This window comes from Thunnus thynnus, chromosome 18 (genome assembly GCF_963924715.1).
Source record: "Thunnus thynnus chromosome 18, fThuThy2.1, whole genome shotgun sequence".
In the NCBI taxonomy this organism is placed as follows: Eukaryota; Metazoa; Chordata; class Actinopteri; order Scombriformes; family Scombridae; genus Thunnus; species Thunnus thynnus.
The window spans coordinates 30,379,682-30,399,788 of record NC_089534.1 but is presented as its reverse complement, the minus strand read 5'-3'; the positions used below and the strand labels follow the sequence as shown (position 1 = coordinate 30,399,788).

The following is a 20,107-nucleotide window of genomic DNA, read 5'->3' as shown; positions in this document are numbered from 1 at the left end:
TTTCCTCGTTTCCTCTCTCCTCGCTTGGTTAGCTTGCGTCTCTTCTTGCATCCACGGTGGGAGGGACTAAGACGCAAGGAAAAGACGCAAGTGAGGGAAACGTGGATGCAATTTAAGAGACTTGGGATGCACCCAAGGACTTGCGAAGTAGGGGGAGGTATTTCGGGTGTCAATGGGTGGAAATGGGAAGAGTGGGAAGTGGGAAGAACCAGGGGGTGTGTCGGTCAGTTAAGTGAAATGAAGCCTGCGGAAGAAACACCGGGACCATCAGGGTGAAACAGTCCGTGGAGGAGTTGCTGTGTTCGACTGCACAGATAGGGAATCCCTCGGCAGTTACTTATTATCTCTAAACATCTGACGGCAGGGTTCAATGCTTACTTTTTTGTCAAGGAGTACATGTGTTCCTAAATGAAAAAATTAGGAGCACACAGAAATTTAGGAGCACCCTGAAAAATGTTCAAGTAACTGTTTATTAAAGACAACAATCTATTACATTCATATTTAAATGCTTTGTGTGTGTGTGTATGTAAATCAAAATTTATGTTCTCTTTAGGGGTGCTTGATTATGGCCAAAAGCATAATCACAATTATTTTTGCTCGATATTGAATCACGGTTATTTAATACGATTACCTCATTTTTGGCGATTGCCGATATATGCAAATATTTTTTCCCACTTGGCTGAGGAAACTATTACACATGCAAGCATGGATTGTACTTGGTATGATCAAAAAAGACAATATATGAGGGAAGAACTCAGGAAGACTAGAGTTCCAGAGCTCAGCATTAAAACCTTAATGAACCTGGCAAGTGGGTGGAGTAGCAGTTTTTTGGGGTTTTTTTTGAGTTTATTAGACAGACAGGATTGATGTGTAGGATTTAATATTTGGTCTACAGTCCAAAGCGGAGGGTGGCGGTAATGTGCCTAATATGCAAGTTGCCAACTGCTGTTATAACCCAAAAAGAGGAGAATAAGAGGTTTTTTCAGACAGAGTGGTACATCCTGTCAGCCGAGGGATTTCCTATCTGTGCAGCTGAACACAGCAACTCCTCCACGGACTGTTTCACCTTGATGGCCCCAGAGTTTCTTCCGCAGGCTTCATTTCACTTAACTGACCGACAGACCCCCTGGTTCTTCCCACTTTAATCTGAATAACAAACCGGGGCTCGGTGGTCCGGTTGGATCCAAACAGAGAGCCAGTGCTAGCTGAGAGCCGAGCGGAGGCTAACTGGTTATGCTTGCTTCTGGTCATGCTGCAGCTAATGCTCCATTAACCTTATTAGTGTCGCCACTTTCTGTATCCGTTGTTTCAACTTTAAATCCTTCTAGCATCTCATATAGTCTTATAGTTGTAATTTGCAGTCGCACAGTGTGCGAGTAAATTATTTTTCCACTTTGCACATATCTATTTTTAGGTACAAACTCGCACTGTAGAGCCCTGTGGCAGTACACATTTCAATCAAACTTTGACCAGGTCATGTGGGTTAAAAGTGTTAAAAGTGCACAATGATGACACAGCTGTGAGCAAGTGAGCCTTATATGACAAACATCATCTGATTCACATGAAATTTTCAAGGTGTGCTCTACAGTTGATATACAGCAACATGATGTTTATTTAATGCATGTTTTCTAGCACCATATAGTGGACACAGGAAATTATATTTAACTCCTTCATGCAATGTTAGATAACAGACAACTAAAGTTACACGTCTTTGTCCAGCAAGTACTCATGGCACCATACATTAAAACGTACGATAGACATGAAGTGCAATCAGGCAGATTCCCAGAGCCATGGAGACAAGCTTTGTGATACGTCAGCTTTCAGAAAGTCCCAGAAAACGCCATTTTATTGACGTGATTGGTACTACTGGTGGCTCGATTACTGGGCGTCGTGATGGCCTGATGATGTGTCACCATGCCAGCTTACAAACACAGCCGGCTTGAGCTTGGCTCTTCCTACTTGGTCACACCGACATCGAAGTAAGACATGTTTCTGTATCTGACATGTATCTGTTACCGTTGAGATTTGATGTTACACCATGACAGGAAGTTGCTATAACTTTATTGTACATGCTCCAGTCTGCACCAAACTTTACATGTTTGATAAGAGTCCCGGCCTGAACACGTCTACATGACAATATTTATCAGTGATGCAAACTGGCTGAATAGCGCCCCCTACGAAAATACAGTATAGCAGCCCCAGCAGCAGGCAAAATAGTGGACAAAGGAAGTGATGTTTATCTCCTTCTTGCACTGTCTGAAAACAGCCCGGGTCTGAAGACATCTACGTGCCCGTGACAGAAGTCCTTTGACTGCGCCGCGGCCCGACATGCACAAAGGTGCGAGGGCCCGTTCAACACTGCTTGCAGCTTTAATTATTCTGCCACTTCAGATGTAAATTTGACCCCCTAAACATGCTCAAAAACTCACCAAATTTGGCATGCACCAGGTCTGGTGAAAAAATTGATAAAATGTAAAAATTAATCCCCAAAGTGCCAATATGTGCTCTCTAGTGCCACCACCGCAGTGCAATTGAAAGGCTTCTGTCATGGGAATGTAGATGTCTTCAGACCCGGGTCTGACAGGCAGCTCAGTGAAGTGGAGCCTGAGGAGGAAGCACCAGGACCGTCAGGGTGACACAGTCCATTGAGGGAAGCACAGTCAGGCGGCGGAGGGGAAGGTGACATATTGGTCTCTCATAATTGGCAGCATTCGCTGATGCCGATATTTCATTTTAGAGCTTTTATCGGCCGATACTGATGATGTGCCGATAATATCGTGCATCCCTACTTTTAACCCACATGACCTGGTCAAAGTTTGATTGAAATGTGTACTGTCAGGTGTGTAGAGACAATAACTGCAGCTGGACACAGACATGTAAAGTTTGGTGCTATTGGAGCATGTACAATAAAGTTATAGCAATTTCCTCTGTCATGGCGACACATCAAATCTCAACGGTGCGAGGATGACAATTTTCTGCAGGGTGAGACATGTCTGTCTTGCTCACCCATGTGTCATCAAAATTATTGATGTTTTGGGCCCATTCACTTTAATTTCAATAAATAATTTGAAAACTTTTGATGAGTTTGTGTGTAAAAGAAATTCACTTCCTAATTTTCATCAAGTCTATTTTTAGAAAAGTAAAGACTTTTAACCCACATGACCTGGTCAAAGTTTGATTGACATGTGTACTGTCAGGTGTGTAGAGACAATAAGTAACTGCAAGTGGACACAGAAAAATATGCATATATTTGAAGGGAGAGTGTGAGCGAACTGCTAGGTGCTTGGGCCTTAATAAAGGAAAAAGAGCTACAAAATTTAGTCAAAACAGTCACCCTCACTCCATTTTTCCATTCCCCTCATAGGTAATCCCCACTACTGATTATACATATAAGACCTACAATTATTTTAAAATAAATGATAATAACCCCAAACTTCATACAAAGTTTGTACATAATGTAGTGTAAGTATATAGACCTTTCTGCTATATCCTATAAAACTGAGCTACATTCAACTGTCACACCCATCCCCTGCCTTTCTTCCCTCCTTCTCCCTGTCAGATTGAGAGCAGGATTTCAGAGCAGTCTTCTAGTGGAAATATCTTCATAAATCCCATGACTTTGGCCAAATCTTACATTAAAAATCACATTTCAGTAGGAATTTTCGTTATAAATCCATTGATACAGGTTTGAAAGTGGTCTGTTTTATAGTTTAGATGTCAGATGCCTCAGTTTGGCACAAAGTCCATGTCAAGAGATTGCCTCCCCATTGGTTTACATTGTAAAGTGCAATGTGGCACTCCAACTTTCGGGGCTTATAAAATCTAAACCGTTCGAGTTATTACAAAGTTTATAATAACTTTTGTTCAGCACAGTGTCATAAGTCATGTATTAAAGTTTGAAGCTGATACCATTAACGCCCTCGGGGGAGATAGCGTTTCTTGTGGGTCCAAAATTGGCACAAAGTTGTACTTTCATGGGTGAATTGTGGACTTCCTGTTGGATTTAGGTCAGGGGTGTCAGCATATGATTTGTAGGTCTTGATGAGACAAATAATTGAGTTTTGGTTCAATCTCTCTACAACATTCCTATTAGCTGTGGCGGCCATTTTAGTGACATAGGTGGTGCTATAGAGCACATTTTGGCACTTTGGGGGATCATTTTTACATTTTATCAAATTTTTTAGCAGACCTGATGTGTGTGCCAAATTTGGTGAGTTTTTGAACATGTTTAGGGGGTCAAGTTTAGGTCTGAAGTGGCGAGAAAGAAAGAAAGAAAGAAACAGAACAGATACAAGAGGGTCTTCGCCCCTTTGGGGCTCAGGCCCTAGTATTCCTTTGGTTCCAAGAGGGCTTTGCGCTAGTCAGCGCTCAGGCCCTAATAATTCCTTTGGATACAAGAGGGCTTTGCGCTGGTCAGCGCTCTGGCCCTAATTAAAGCTGCAAGCAACGATGATCGGGCCCTCGCACACTAGCGCACATTGGGGTGCGGTACAGTCAAAGAGCTTTTGTCACAGGCATGTAGATGTCTTCAGACCCATGCTGTTTTCAGACATTGCAAGAAGGAGATAAACATCACTTCCTTTGTCCGCTAATTTGCCCGCTGCTGGTGCTGCTTCGTTGAAATTTTGTAGGGGGCACTATTAAGCCAGTTTGCATCACTGATAGAATATTGTCATTTAGATGTGTCCAGGCCAAGAATCTTATCAAACATGTAAAGTTTGGAACAGACTGGAGCATTTACACTAAAGTTATAGGAATTTCCTCTGTTGCGGCGAAACATCAAATCTCAACGCCACGCCACGGCAACGCACCTCAATGACAGCTAAATCTTTTGATAACTTTTGATCACAAACTAGACAATAAACAAACTAGATGACACACAGTGATTTTGAAGTCGTTATGATGAATTCTGTAGGAGGAGTTCGTCGAGGAGGCATGGAAATCACAAAAGATACCCAGTAAATTCAAAATGGCAGACTTCCTGTTGGTTTTGAGCTACGGGTCCAGAGACTTTTTTGTGCGCCCTGGCATGATACATGTGTCTACCGATTTTCGTACATGTAGGTTTAATGTGTGTCGGGGGCTGCCTCTTTGAAATATTGTAGGCAGCGCTATTGAGCCAGTTTGCATCACTGACAGAATATTGTCATGCAGATGTGTTCAGGCTCGGACTCTTATCAAACATGCGAAGTTTGGTGCAGATTGGAGCATTTACACTAAAGTTATAGCAATTTCCTTTGTCATGGCAAAACATCAAAACTCCACCACGCCACAGCCACACACTTCAACGATAGCTAAATCTTTTAATAACTTTTGATCACAAACTAGTCTAGATTACACACCCTGATTTTGAAGTTCGAGTTCGTTAAAATACGAGGCATGCAAAATCGCCAAAATTGTCCACTAAATTCAAAATGGCTGATTTCCTGTGGGATTTAAGCCATGGGTTCAAGAGACTTTTTTGTGTGCCCTAGCATGATACATGTGTGTACCAATATTTATTCCTATAGGTTTAACATGAGGTGGGGGCTGCTCTGTTGAATTATTCTGGGGGGCGCTGTTGAGCCATTCTGCCACACCCTCAAACTCAAAAGCTTCAGGAGTTATCATCATCAAGGTCTTACACCTTGGCTGAGCAAATTTGATGTGTTTCTGGCTAACCTGCTAGGAGTAGTTAGCAAAAGAGTGATGCTTAGGACTTCCTGTTGCCAGAAACATCGAAATTCGCTGCGCCACCACAGCAAAGGTGTCAAGTGAAAACTCACCACTTTCTCAATATGGAATCATCAAGAACTTAAGATTTTATTGACCGAATTTCAGACAGATTTGTTAATCCTGCTTGGTACAGCTCATAAAAGTACAGAACGTGTAACTTCCTGTTGCCAGTAGGTGGCGCTATGAGTATGTGTTGTTATTGATACATAGATGTATTCAGGATGCGACCAGTTAGGGGGCGTAGATTAGAAGAAGAAAGGGTGATTTCTAAAATAGTTGCTCTGTCACAGAAAAGCCCAACAAGTATGTCAGATGGGGAAAGATTACAGTCATAATATAACTCAAAGTACTGCCAGCAATCTGCAACCTCTTTCTTGAATTCTATTAAAAATGTCACCAGACTTAGTCCAGACGATAAAAAATTATGTGACGGTAATGTAAACATAGATGAAGTGACCTATGCAATTGAACATCTTAAAATGAACAAATCTCCAGGTGTTGATGGACTCTCTGCTGAATTTCATTAGGCCTTTACAGAACACTTATCTCCCCTCTGCTTGAAGCATTTTTAGAAAGCATTGGAAAAGGAACTCTTCTCCCTTCAGTGACACAAGGCTTGATTTCTTTAATCCCAAAACCCAAAAAGGATCTCCTTTTTATTGATAATTGGTGGCCTATTACCTTATTGAATAGAGACTACAAAATTGTTGCCTCAATAATTGCTAAGCGTATTGAAAATGTGTTGGATCTAGTTATTGATGAGGTTCAGTCAGGTTTCATGAGAAAAAGACATATCTCCAATAATATCAGGTTCATTTTAGATTTAATTGATTATTGTTTTTTATGTTCTGAAGATAATTTCATTCATTATCTGGACTTCTATAAAGCCTTTGACACAGTAGAGCACAACTTCATATTTCAGTCCATAGAAAAATCTGGATTTGTTGAGTTCTTCTGTAAAGTCGTTAAAACAATGTACACAAATGGTAATAGCTCCATCAGGTTGAAAAATGGCACATCACTGAGGTTTGATATAAAACACGGAATCCGTCAGGGTTGCCCGGCTTCCCCATATTTACTACTCTGTACACAACTTCTTACCAGTCATATTGAAAATAGCACGTTAAGAGGAATCTCTATTGCAGACAGAGAAATTATAATCAGTCATCTTGCTGACGACACTACTTTATTTCTAAAAAAGTACCCATTGCTATCAAAATAATAGAATCATTCTCTGCAGCATCTGGACTTTGTTTAAATCTGAAGAAATGTGAGCTTCTCTCTCTTAAACACTGTAACTCACCATCTATCTGTAACATACCGATTAAAGAAAAGGTTACTTATTTGGGGATTACCATCATGAAAGATGAAGAAAAAAGATGTACTGAGAACTTTGATGTAATTATTGATAAAATGAAGAAAAAGCTTATCCAATGGTTATAAAGAGACTTATCCTTAAAAGAGCAAGTGTTACTGACAAAAGCTGACGGTTTATGCTGTCTCACATATGCAGCAATCTCTCTGTTTGTCAATAAGAAGATTGGTAACACAATTGATAAATTACTCTTTGATTTTGTATGGAAAAATAAGACTCATTATATAAAAAAGTCTGTTATTATGAATACCTATGAGTCTGGTGGGCTCAACTTTCTTGATTTTACTACTCTTGATAATACCTTTAAAATTAATTGGATAAAGCAGTTTCTAAACAAACCTACATCTATTTGGAACTTCATACTCTTATATTTTCTCTGCGATTGGAGGACTTGAATTTGTTCTTCTGTGTGACTGCCTTTTTTCACTTACGTAATATCACAAAAATCAGGCACATCCTGTCCCTAAAAGATGCAGAAAAACTAGTTCACGCATTTGTTACTTCTAGGCTGGATTATTGCAATTCCTTATTATCAGGCTGCCCTAACAAGTCTCTAAAGACTCTCCAGCTGGTCCAGAATGCAGCTGCATGTGTTCTGACCAAAACTAGAAAAAGAGACCTTCTCCTAACTTACAAAGCCCTTAATGGTCAGGCACCATCATATCTTGAAGAGCTCATAATACCGTATTATCCCACTAGAACACTGCGCTCCCAGTATGCAGGCTTACTGGTGGTCCCTACAGTCTTTAAAAGTAGAATGGGAGGCAGAGCCTTCAGCTATCAGGCTCCTCTTCTGTGGAACCATCTACCGGATTCAGTCCGGGGTGCAGACACCCTCTCTATGTTTAAGAGTAGGCTTAAAACTTTCCTTTTTGATAAAGCTTATAGTTAGGGCCGACCAGGCTCGCCTTGGATCAGCCCTTAGTTATGCTGCTATAGGCCTAGACTGCTGGGGGACTTCCCATGATGCACTGAGCTCCTCTCTCCTTCTCCTCCTCTCCATCTGTATGCATTCATGTAACATCAATGCATGTCACTAACTTTGCTTCTTCCCCGGAGATTTTTGTGCTTTCTCATCTCACAGGAAAACCTGAGTCCCGGGCCGAACCTTCACGGTCCTTCACAGTCCTGATGGCATCCTTCCCTGGCTATTGCTGCTTGTGCTTGTTGTTGTTGTTGTGATTGTTTTTCTTCTGTCCCCCCTCCCCCTTTCCCTCTCTCTTTCTCTCTCTCAACCCAACCGGTCAAAGCAGATGGCCGCCCACCAAGAGCCGGGGTCTGCTTGAGGTTTCTACCCGTTAAAGGGGAGTTTTTCCTTACCGCTGTCGCCAAGTGCTTGCTCATGGGGGAATTGTTGGGTCTCTGTATATTAAAGAGTACGGTCTTCACCTGCTCTATGTGAAAAGTGCCTTGAGATGACTTCTGTTGTGATATGGCGCTATATAAATAAAAATTGATTGATTGATATAAAATAGAAAAACTCCCATTATCCTTATCTAAATTCCACAGACAAATGCTTTTAGCATGATCTTTAATTAACAAACATAACTTCTCCCCCCTTATAGATTCTTTATTTGGAATAGTCGGCATATAATAATCAAAAATCCTTATTCTTTCCAAACTGGTTTAATAATAATATAATTTTAGTAAACCAATTAATTAATGCCAATGGACTGCTATTGAGCTATTCTGAATTTCTTGATACTTTTGGCATTCCTGTTACCCCAAAGGAGTTTGCCACAGTTATGGTTGCTATTCCTTCTGGGATTCTACTACTCCTGAAGGGGACAGAAACACCAGTTTGTTTACCAACAGTTGACACTAAGGTAACTTCTATGAGTAGTGTCTGCCTGACTCGACTACTACTTTAAGAAATAATAATCGTAGCATACAGTCATTGTTTCAAAAAGATATTACTAGTACCCCTTATGTTGTATCTTACTGGTCTAAATTTGTCAATAACCTGAATTGGAAATATGTCTGGAATCTCCCATATAAATATCTTCTTACTAATAAGATGAGGGAAGTTTCTTTTAAAATCATACATAGATATTATCCTGCTAATCATTATCTTCTTAAGTTCAAAAAAGACATCTGTGTTAACTGTTCAGTTCGTGAAATGCATCCAGAAACGATGCAACACCTATTCTGGCAATGTCCTTACACTAACAAATTCTGGAAAGATGTAAACCAATATATTGTTGATAATATTGACTATGACTTTTCACTCTACTGGAAAAATATATTGTTTGGTTTCTTCAATAAAAATAATAATAAAATGAATGATTTATACACAATCAATTTTATCATTCATTCATCTTAGCAAAATTTCATATTCATACATCTACATTTAGCAATTCTAAACCCTTAATGATAATATTTGAAAATGAAACTAAATAATTTAAAACTATATTTAACTCTAAAAATAAGAAAGCTGCTAAAACTGTTGATTTATGTACTTTGTTTAATATCTTTATTCAATTATTGTCATCATTGGCGGCAATCTCAATGCAGAGAGATATTGAGATGAGATTCTGCAACCAGTGGCAATCCCATATCTCCACAGTCTGGGACCGAACTCTATCCTCCAAAATGACAACGCTCACCCCCACAGTTGGGGTTTATCAGAGACTACCTCCTGAATTTGGGAGTGGAGAGGATAGAATGGCCTGCCAGCAGTCCTGACCTCATTGAACACTTGTGGGATCAGCTTGGGCGTGCTGTTTATGCCAGAGTGACCAACACAACAACGTTGGCTGACTTGCAACAAATGCTGGTTGAAGAATGGAATGCCATCCCACAGCAGTGTGTGACCAGGCTGGTGACCAGCATGGGGCGGAGGTGCCAAGCTGTTGTGGCTGTGTATGGTTCTTCCACACACTACTGAGGCTCCTGTTTGTTAAATGAATAAATTGTTAAATTACTAATATGTCTTGTTTCTTCAAACTTCAATCATCTAATCCACCAAACACCAAACAAGAGTCAATGGCAGAATAAGCTGTTTGGCATTGGCAGAGAAGATTTGGCAAATTTTTCATGGGTGCAACCCACATACTCAGCTTTGCTGCTCATCCCACAAATGCATGTTGCTTACAAATATGGCACCGTTTAAAAGGGAAATAAACAGGCTTTCCAATGCTATAAGATTTATTGCCAAGAAGCATTGTTACAACAAAGAAATAATCTACCTAACATAAATTTCCTTACTTTTTGTGCTAAGTTTGTTTGATATCCCTGTTTGTATGTGAATTTGAATGTCAATAAAGATATTGGGAGGGGGGTCCTCAGTCCCACATGGCGGAAGCGGAGCTCTGCTGCTGAGCGCTGATGTTGCAATGGAAAGGCCAATCAGCTTCCACTTCTTATCAATATAAATTTTTTGATTAGGATAGGAACAGGGTAAGGTTTTATCTGGGTAAGAATATTAGGTTAGGCCAATCAGAGACAGAGTAGGACGGGTCATGACTTCGTCATCCTGGAAAAAAACAATATCCCTTCCGGGGCAAACCCGCCCACTGTTAGCCCGCGGAACAGAAGTTGCTTGTTGACATCGGTGAAGGAAAATGTGGTGACAAGATACGGTGAGAAGCCTTCTGTTTGTGTTCATTTATTAATGTTGTAATTCGCTAGGTAAGGTGATGTGACGGCAGAGTCTGTGTAGCTAACGACCGTTAGCAATCCCCATCCGTAGCTAATTTAAGGTTGTAGATTTTACCTAAAATGTGTTCAAGTTAACAATTTCAACGCGCAACTCCTTAGTAGAGGTGGGGCAGTTAACTAGACGTGCTACCAAATAAACCGCTCAGTCCTAACCCTTACTGTCTTGTCTCTTTTAAAAATAAATCTCACCTATGTGTGGCTTGAATGTGTCTGATTGTGCGGCGTCTTCTTCGCCTCGTTTTTAAGCAAACTTCGCCAATAGGTTAATACTTAATCAGAATTGTTGTCAAATAGCACTTTTTGTTTTTACTTTACAATTATATTTCATAAATATAAAGACTTTAAGTATGGAGAATGTAATAAAATAAATAAAAGCAACCTTCCGGTGAATGTGACTTCACATCCATCCATTCAGTCAGTCAGTCTGCCAATAATGAATGAATGAGAAAACAAACAAATAAAAATACACAAATAACTAAATAAAACAAAATGAATAAATAATAGATAAAATGAGTAACTGTAAAAATAAAATAATGACTACCGGCAGTCTTTATTTCAAAAATTTTTTGAGGTTTTATCATTTCAATTGTGTGAATAATTAGACCGTCATTGAGAAACTTCCTGTTTCCGAAGACCAATTGTACTGTTTATATCCTGTGTGCAGTACGTGGTACTGGAAATGACATATTGGAAATTATATATACATTTGATGAACTATGTGCTATTTAGGCGTCACTTTCTGTTGTCCGTAGGCAATACTACATAATTGAAATATTAATGCAGCAATACATTTACCAGGGGCAACTGACATGGATATACATTTTCATGAATATTGGACATTAGGGCTGCTTGATTATGGCAAAAATCATAATCACGATTATTTTGGTCAATATTGAGATCATGATTATTTAAAACGATTACTCATTCACTCGGTGTAGGCCTAAATCAACTGAAAAACAAATTAAAAAAATAATTGTAAATTAAAGCTGCAAGCAGCGATGACCAGGCCCTTGCAGCTTTGTGCAATTCGGGGTGTGCTGCGGTCGAAGGGCTTTTATTGTGGGCATGTAGAAGTATTCAGCCTGGGCTTTTATCAGACGTTGCACGAAGGAGTTAAATATCACTTCATGTGTCCACTATGTGACGCTAGAGAACACCTACTAATTATAAGTCATGTTGCTGATTATCATGTGTAGTCCACACCATGTAAATTCCATGTAAATTGGATGATGTTTGTCATATGAGGACAGGCCTGGAATTAAGTCATTTTTAGGGCGAGGCCACTTTGGCCCTTGATAAATACAAATTTAATGGGCCTCGCAGCCAAAATATAGGGCACCAAGGCCAAAACCAATAAGAATAAGTGATAATAACACTGTATGAAGACAAAACTGTATAAAATCAACAATTAGGACTCAGACAGTGTATTGAAAAACAGTGCTGAATTTATTAAAACTGTACGCTGAATATTTGGTACTGTCTGACTGAATTTTTAAAAAAAATATGAACAATTCATTATATTGTTGTTTTTAATGTTATTATTTTAATGATAAAATAAAGTCTGTAAACAGACTCAGGGGGATCAAAATTAATCAGAACAAGTTTCAACACTTTCAACCCATGCAACGATTAGCATTTGAGTCTGAGATCATAGGAGAAAAATGTAGGGCTGTAGTCTGCTGGTCAACTGGTCGATTAGTTGGTTGATATCCTCTCGTCCAACTAAATTCTCATTGGTCGAATAATCTCTGTGTTACGGAGAAAAATGCTACATCAGTAGCCTTCCAGGATTAATCCATTATTTCCTTAGGCGGGAGGGACAGACTAACAAATTACCTGTGAAAACGGGGATGTATTCAAAACACCATACATTGCGTAGTATGTTTGCGTAGTGAGTGGGAAAGAGTGAGCCGCAGAGAAGTGCCATTGGATGTGAGCGGAGCAGAGGAAAAGGTTAGTAGTAAGTTGTCAGTCTGGCAGACTCTTTGCTGAGTCTGCAGCCTGGATGTCCTGATGTTGGCCAGATGCATATCTTGAAATGGTGTTATCCTACTTTTGAGGTTGGTGGTGAGGCAGGTCAAGGCCGTCCTTCGATGGTCGAGCCATCTGGTGCCCTGGCAGCGTGCTGGTTTGATGACATGTTCATTGAGGATGGCTGCCACTTCTGTCAGCTCCTTCCATTTCTTTGCTGACCCTCTGTAGAGGTAGTAAAGCTGCATCAAAAGTTCATCAATTTGTGTGAAAAAGGTTTCCTGAAATGCATCTTTTAAGCACAACTCAAGCCGATGGGTAACACAATGCACGTTCACCATCCATGGTGCGTCATGGTTTTGTAAGGACCCCATTTACTCTACCAAAGTTAACTGATGCTCCATCAGCTGCAATAACACTGGTGCTGAGGTCAAGCTGATGTTCTTGACATTTTTCTTTAATGGCCCGATATATATTCCTTCTGCATCACATGTGGTGGGTTCTGCTATTCCAAGCAGTTTTATTTTTGGAGTGTCACTCTCAATTAACTTGACACTGTTCATCTCTTTCTCTGATGTTGACTTATCAGTGCTACTGTCAAATAGCACAGAGTAATATGAAAAAACTGCTCCATGTCTCTTTCATGCTACCAGCAGTATGCCCTATGAAGGCACAGCAAGCCTTGGTGTTTGCATATGTTTCACCTAGCTGAACTCCATGTTTGCGTTCCACTGAAACCAATGTACTGTACATTTTAAATAGCTGTTCACAATAAGCTACTGTGTCCGCAATGTAGAACGGTTTGCACATTTTGTCCTGCGTCTTTGCAGTTTCTGTACTGCTTCTTGTACTGCTTCTTTTGAGGCTGGTGGGTTTAACAAAGCCTTTTCTGCATCAGTGTGAACTTTTGAGTTGCGTGTTGTAGCTTGGGTGTGCTGTTCATGCCAACAGCTTATTTTGCTGTTGCTACTTACTCTTGTTTTGAGCTTCTGGTACCCCCAGGTCCTGCCAATCAGGCATGTGGCAGCCTGTGAGCATGGGCCCTGCTACAGTGGTCAGTAGGTGTCTGCTCCAAGAATCGGCATGCCACGTTTGACTGATCATGATAGGGACCGTGCGATAGGGCAACTTCAAGGTGGTGTTCCGCATAACCAAGTTGTGGCATTATTTGGAGTGAGCCCTAGTACCATCTCCAAAGTGAAGGCCAAGTTCCATATAATGGGGGATGTCAGAGACAGGCCGCAAAGTGGGCGTCCCAAGAAGACAACACCCCAAGAAGACCGTTTCCTCATCCTGTCAGCACTTAGGTACCATAGGCTGTCTACAGATTTGCAGTCAAGGTTTGAGGACGATATGGCCGACGGCTCTCTGCCCAGACAATCCGGAACAGACTGCACGCAGCCAATCTCCGGTCTCATAGGGCTGCCAGGAGGCTTGCCATGACTGCCCTTCACCGTCAGGCCCGTTTGCGCTGGTGTCAGCAACACGTGCACTGGAACGTCAACATGTGGAGGAACCTTATGTTCAGCGATGAGTCCAGATTCTGCCTACAGCAGTTGGATCGTAGGGTCAAAATGAGGATAAGATGCGGAGAACGCTAAGCTGATTGCTGCACTGATAGAGTAACATCTTTTGGTGGAGGCGGTGTGATGGTGTGGGGTGGCATCTCCCTCACTGGAAAAACGAGGCTCGTCATCATTGGAGGCAATCTCAATGCCTAGAGATATCGCGATGAAATTCTGCAACCAGTGGCTATCCCATATCTCTACAGTCTGAGACCAAACTCTATCCTCCATGATGACAATGCTCACCCCCACAGAGCGAGGTTTATCAGAGACTACCTCCTGAATTTGGGAGTGGAGAGGATGGAATGGCCTGCCGGCAGTCCTGACCTCAACCCCATTGAACACTTGTGGGATCAGCTTAGGCGTGCTGTTCATGCCAGAGTGACCAACACAACCACGTTGGCTGACTGGCGACAAATACTGGTTGAAGAATGGGATGCCATCCCACAGCAGTGTGTGACCAGGCTGGTGAGCATGGGCCCTGCTACAGTGGTGGCTACAGTGGTGGGGGGATAATGTCATATTCAGACCTCCTACAAGTCAAAGCCAGTCTACCGTTGTCATTGTGGGTCTGATGTGTTGTATGCCACAGTTTTATAATATTACAGACTAGTAGCTACAAGTACTGTCAAAAGAGCCTAAACAAGTGTAATATTCCTTCTTTATTGATGCAGTTCTGGAAATGCCTTCAGATTAAGTTTTTTTTTAGCATTCTTTATTTCATCTCCAAATTTATCCCTGCTGAGGTTTTGACCAGGATGACATGATGAAAATAACATAATCTCGATTATCCAGCACTGCCTTTTTGGTTAGTAAAAATATGTTCTAGATTTGTGAATAAAAGCTCATTTCACTCGGTGCACTGAGCCCATTAATGTTAGTTGCTGTCCTTTTTACACAGCCTGTTCAAGGCGGGAATGCTGCGCCTTTATTCCGCCTCGCTGTTCTGTATAAAAGGTATGGACACGCAGTGGGGGGCAGAGTTGCTCCTCCAATAAGCTGGCTGTGGAGGTAGTTACAGCCAGATGGACGTCTGTGTGAAGCTTCGGGATAGCTGGCATGGCTGGACAGGGAGCTGATGCTATTGTGTTACACAACATGCCGGATGCTATGTAAAAGCACACACGGTGGCATTATGCCAGTTTTGTTTGGAGCGAAGGTGGCTTAGTGACGGATCTCCTTTACAGCTATAATGCAGTATATCTGTATAAAAAAATGAGAATATATGAGATGAAAGTATAAAACAGCCTCTGTAAAACTGCAATGATCACCCAACCGGGCGGCAAGACCCACTTATATTAACATTAACGTTATTTAGCCAAATTACATACACTATATTGGCTAACGTGCCAGACAAAAGACACTAGTGTTAGCGTTAATATTACTTATCATAAGCAAATCGATTATGTTTGCTGGCTTGGTGCCGATGAGCCGAACACTTTTTTGACCTTTTCGCTTCCTTTGATAAAGTCGTGATAACTTTTTTGTGGTTCCAGGCCATTTTTGGGTGGGTGAGCCCTGCATGCGTGCAGTAGAGGAAAGTTGTCTTATTCATTTATTCGACACCAAGCCAGTCTATTTTCCATTTGGTGTGGTGTTGGTGACGGCCTGGGACTTAAGTTGCTTTCATCGGTTGTAGCAGTTAGGGTTTTTGTGAGGAGGTAGCGGCCCATCCTGGCAGCAAACGTCACTGCAGGTACAGCATGAGTGCAACACCTCTGTCAGGTATCGTAGTGCATAGTGTGAACAACAGCACTATTTATGTTTGTGTGTTACAATTGAAAGTAAATGAATTGGATGAAAATAAAATGATGGCATCATGTAGAATTAGGATATTGACCTAAACTGGTAAAGATAAAATTATTTTTTTCAAATTTTTGGGGGCAATTTCTGCCCCTCGATCACGGTTTTTAGGGGCATCCTGAGATTTCTTGGGGCATTTTTGCCCTTGCCCCCCGCTAATTTCCGTCGCTGACTCCTAGTAGGTTAACCATATCCATGTACAATTTGGTCTGCTAAGTTGTAAGACGTTGATGATGCTAAATGGTGCAGCTTTTGAGTTTTCATCAAAAGCTGTTGCCATGGCGAAGCATTATTCACCATGAAACATGAAGCTGTTTTCGAGGGGCTTGTTCTGATGGATGTGCAAACTTTCGCTGTATTTCAATGAACTCCTCCTAGAGATTTAACCTGACCGCCTTTTGGTCAGATTTGGACAGATTTGGTCAGTGTCATATAAGGACTTTTGCGATGAAAAGTTATCAAAATCTTGAGTTTTCATTATACGCTGTTGCTGTGGTGACGCAGAACTCTACTACTCTACGTACTCTAACATTCTCCTCTCCAACTGCTCCTGGTCATGTGACTCCCTCAGTGCTGTGACACATTTTGCAATACGCACTGAAGATAAAATCACAGGAGGAGCGAGAAAAGACTTTAAAAGTCACACTCTAATATCTCAAAAACAGTAAAAGATAGAAAAAACATGTAAATTCAAGATTTGTAGGTCAAACTCTCGTGACTCATTTAAAGTTCAAATGAAATCTGTATCTAAAACTATGTGGAAGCAATAAATATTAAAAAAGGTGTGGGTTTGCTCACACTCATTTCACATTACACATTTCAATCAAACTTTGACCAGGTCATGTGGGTTAAAATTCTCTACTTTTCTAAAAATAGACTTGATGAAAATAAGGAAATTAATGTGTTTTACACACAAACTCATCAAGAGTTTTCAACTTACTAATTGAAATGCAGGTGAATGGGATCAAAACTTGCATAACTCAAGCCAGATTACTGTTGAAGAGGAAGTGTACATGTGTGCCTATTCCCCTTTTTCTTTGGAGCTTCTCCCCCTCGCTGGACGGGACAAGACGAGACTTCGACCCTTGTCTGCCGGAACACTTTTAACGGATACGCAAGAGACTGTTGTTTCAGCACAACACTGTCACCGTTACCTACAGAAGGAAAAAAGAGTTTCTTCACGGAGAAGCGGATAACTTCTACGCCCCGCTGTCTACTGACTGACTTGACCATCCTGCGTTTCTTCGCTGCCCTGCAAAGAAACCAACACCGTCAGTCTCCAGGAACAAGGATGGCACCGTTTCTGGATCCCTTTTATGGACTCTGACACACACACACACACACACACACACACCGGTTTGCTTTGGAGAGCAACACAAGTAAGAGGTTGTCTGAGCAGAGATATTAGATTTGTGTGTTTATAAGCTTAGTGGTTGTACTATTGTGTGTTTATAAGCTTTTTGCTTGTACTGTTGTGTGTTTTCAACGGACCGCCGAGTCCCGTTTGCTGCTATACCCTGTGGAGTATATTTTAAGTTGTTGCCTGTTTAGTTGTGTTCACTGCACTAGACTGTTTGTTTATCCCGTTCCGGATTTTTGTGTTTGTGCCACCGCGAGTGAAAAGTAAGTTTCTTTGTCAGTTCACAACCAGACAATGTGCGTACAGACTACCGTCCGTATGAGTGTTCTCTGCAGATAAAGCAACCACTGCTCTGCTCTCACGGTTGCGGTACAGAGAGTCGGTCTTCCCTCTTCTTTCCCTTTCTCTTTTACTAACATAGACACACACTCACACACCTACACATCCACCTAATTACGCACGTTTTCCCACACATCTGATGGTCAGATAACGTAGAACATAGTGCCCCCTTTGTTCCTGTGTTATCCGCCATCAGACACGTGTGTGCAGAAACGCCACCAACCACCATTCGGCGCTATCTGCCATTAATCGGAACTCTGTGGCGTCTTCCGCCGGTTAGTTCTCGCATGACGTGACTTCCCCTGGAAGCCACGCCATCTTGAATCATGTGCACCGTCACCTGGCTCGATCACGTTGGCTATCTTGTGACTGACACACACACACACACACACACACACACACACACACACACACACACACACACTCCCACATGCTTTGTTTACCTGTTTGACTTTACACAGCTGCTGTTTTATGTGTGTTTTCACTTGGTATTAGTTGGTAGCATAGTGTTTATTAATTGAGACAATTGTTGACTTTGTTGGTTCTTGTGGAGATTAATAAATACCGTTTATAACTTTAAAGAGAAGTCTTTCTGTCATTGTGCATATTTTATTGTGATAAGTGGCTGATTGAGATAGTCAAGCCTCGGACTTTCACCTTCACTGTTCACTTAGTGGTACTGATATTTCAGGTATTAGCTCCCCTAATTGAACAACTTGTTTATAAGACTACTTTACAGTTTAGTTATTGGTCCCGGTTTCCGAGTGGTGCCCCTCGTTAATTCAATTTAATAATTTCTCAGTTTCTTAATTCATAATTATCTCAGGTAATTAGGAATTATTACTAATAACTAAACATAGCCTACTATTTGATAAGACTCCTGGCCTGAACATGTCTACATGACAGTATTCCATCAGTGGTGCAAACTGGCTGAATAGCGCCCCCTATGAAATTTCAGTGAAGCAGCCCCAGCAGCAGGAAAAATAGTGGACAAAGGAAGTGATGTTTATCTCCTTCTTGCACTGTCTGAAAACAGCCCGAGTCTGAAGACATCTACATGCTCGTGACAGAGGCCCTTTGATTGCACTGCACAGCCTAACGTGCACAGAGGTGCGAGGGCTTGTTCAATGCTGCTTGCAGCTTTAATAAGGGCGCGAGCGCTGACCAGCGCGAAGCCCTCTTTTATCCAAAGGAATTATTATTTTTATTATTATTATTATTACCGAAAGGAAGGATGTGTGATGATATCGTTCAAAGGAAGAGCTGACGAAGTTCTTATTTTGTAGACGTTTATTAGACGATGGCCATCGGGTCCATTCCATGTACAAAGATGATCTGGGCAACATACCACTGTCGGGGCATAGCTATATGGGGTTACACATCTGTATCTTATCACATGAATAACATAGGTTTTCCATGGGCACTAGGTCAGTTGGGAGCCATCCATCAAGTAATTGACAGCTACCTCACAACATATTATGTGTCACAACATACCACATCTGGACCATGGATCCATTGTTTGTATTTCTAAGGTCCCCCCGAAGGGCTATACCATATTACCTAAGGTGACATGCAGACTCTGGAATGTTTATGTCACATGTCCAACACCCAAAATCAGTAAAGAATATAGGGTCAGATAAAAATCATACTAACAATTACAACTCTTTGATTGGAATATATAGTTATCAAAAGATCTACCTATCGTTGAAACGTGTTGGCGTGGCGTTGAGTTATGATGTTTTGCCACGAAAGAGGAAATTGCTTTAATTTTAGTGAAAATGCTCCAGTCGGCACCAAATTTAACATGTTTGATAACAGTCCAGGCCTGAACACGTCTACATGACAATATTCAATCAGTGATGCAAACTGGCTGAATAGCACCCCCTACGAAATTGCAACGAAGCAGCCCCAGCAGCAGGCAAAATAGTGGACCAAGGAAGTGATGTTAATCTCCTCTTGCACTGTCTGAAAACAGCCCAGGTCTGGAGACATCTACATGCCTGTGACAGAAGCCCTTTGACTGTGCCGTGCCCTGACGTACGCAAGGGTGTGAGGACCTGTTCATCGCTGCTTGCAGCTTTCATTATTATTTTTCCCAAAAAAACTCATTTTTGAGGGCCTAAACATTCTCGAAAACTTTTCAAAGTTTGCATGTTCTCCACAAGTGGTGGACAATTCAATATTTTATGGGTCTTGTGGATGGGTGTGGCAAAATGGTACGATAGCACCCCCTAGAAAATTAAGATTAAGCCCCTCGATACGGATTGTCGTAGAAGAATGAATTTGGTATGTATATGTATCATGATCAGACACACCAAA

The 20,107-nt window shown here is 41.3% G+C and overlaps 1 protein-coding gene across 2 annotated transcripts in view; it reads left to right on the top strand.

Annotated features, from left to right (window-relative positions):
• Positions 1 to 10,411: 10,411 nt before the first annotated feature.
• mcm9 (minichromosome maintenance 9 homologous recombination repair factor) overlaps positions 10,412 to 20,107 on the top strand; it is a 72,288-nt gene continuing 62,592 nt past the window's right edge. For both annotated transcript variants that reach the window (XR_010924565.1, XM_067573389.1), the window contains exon 1: positions 10,412 to 10,671. The gene's annotated coding sequence lies outside the window, so the exon portion shown is untranslated. The remainder of the gene's footprint in view (positions 10,672 to 20,107) is intronic.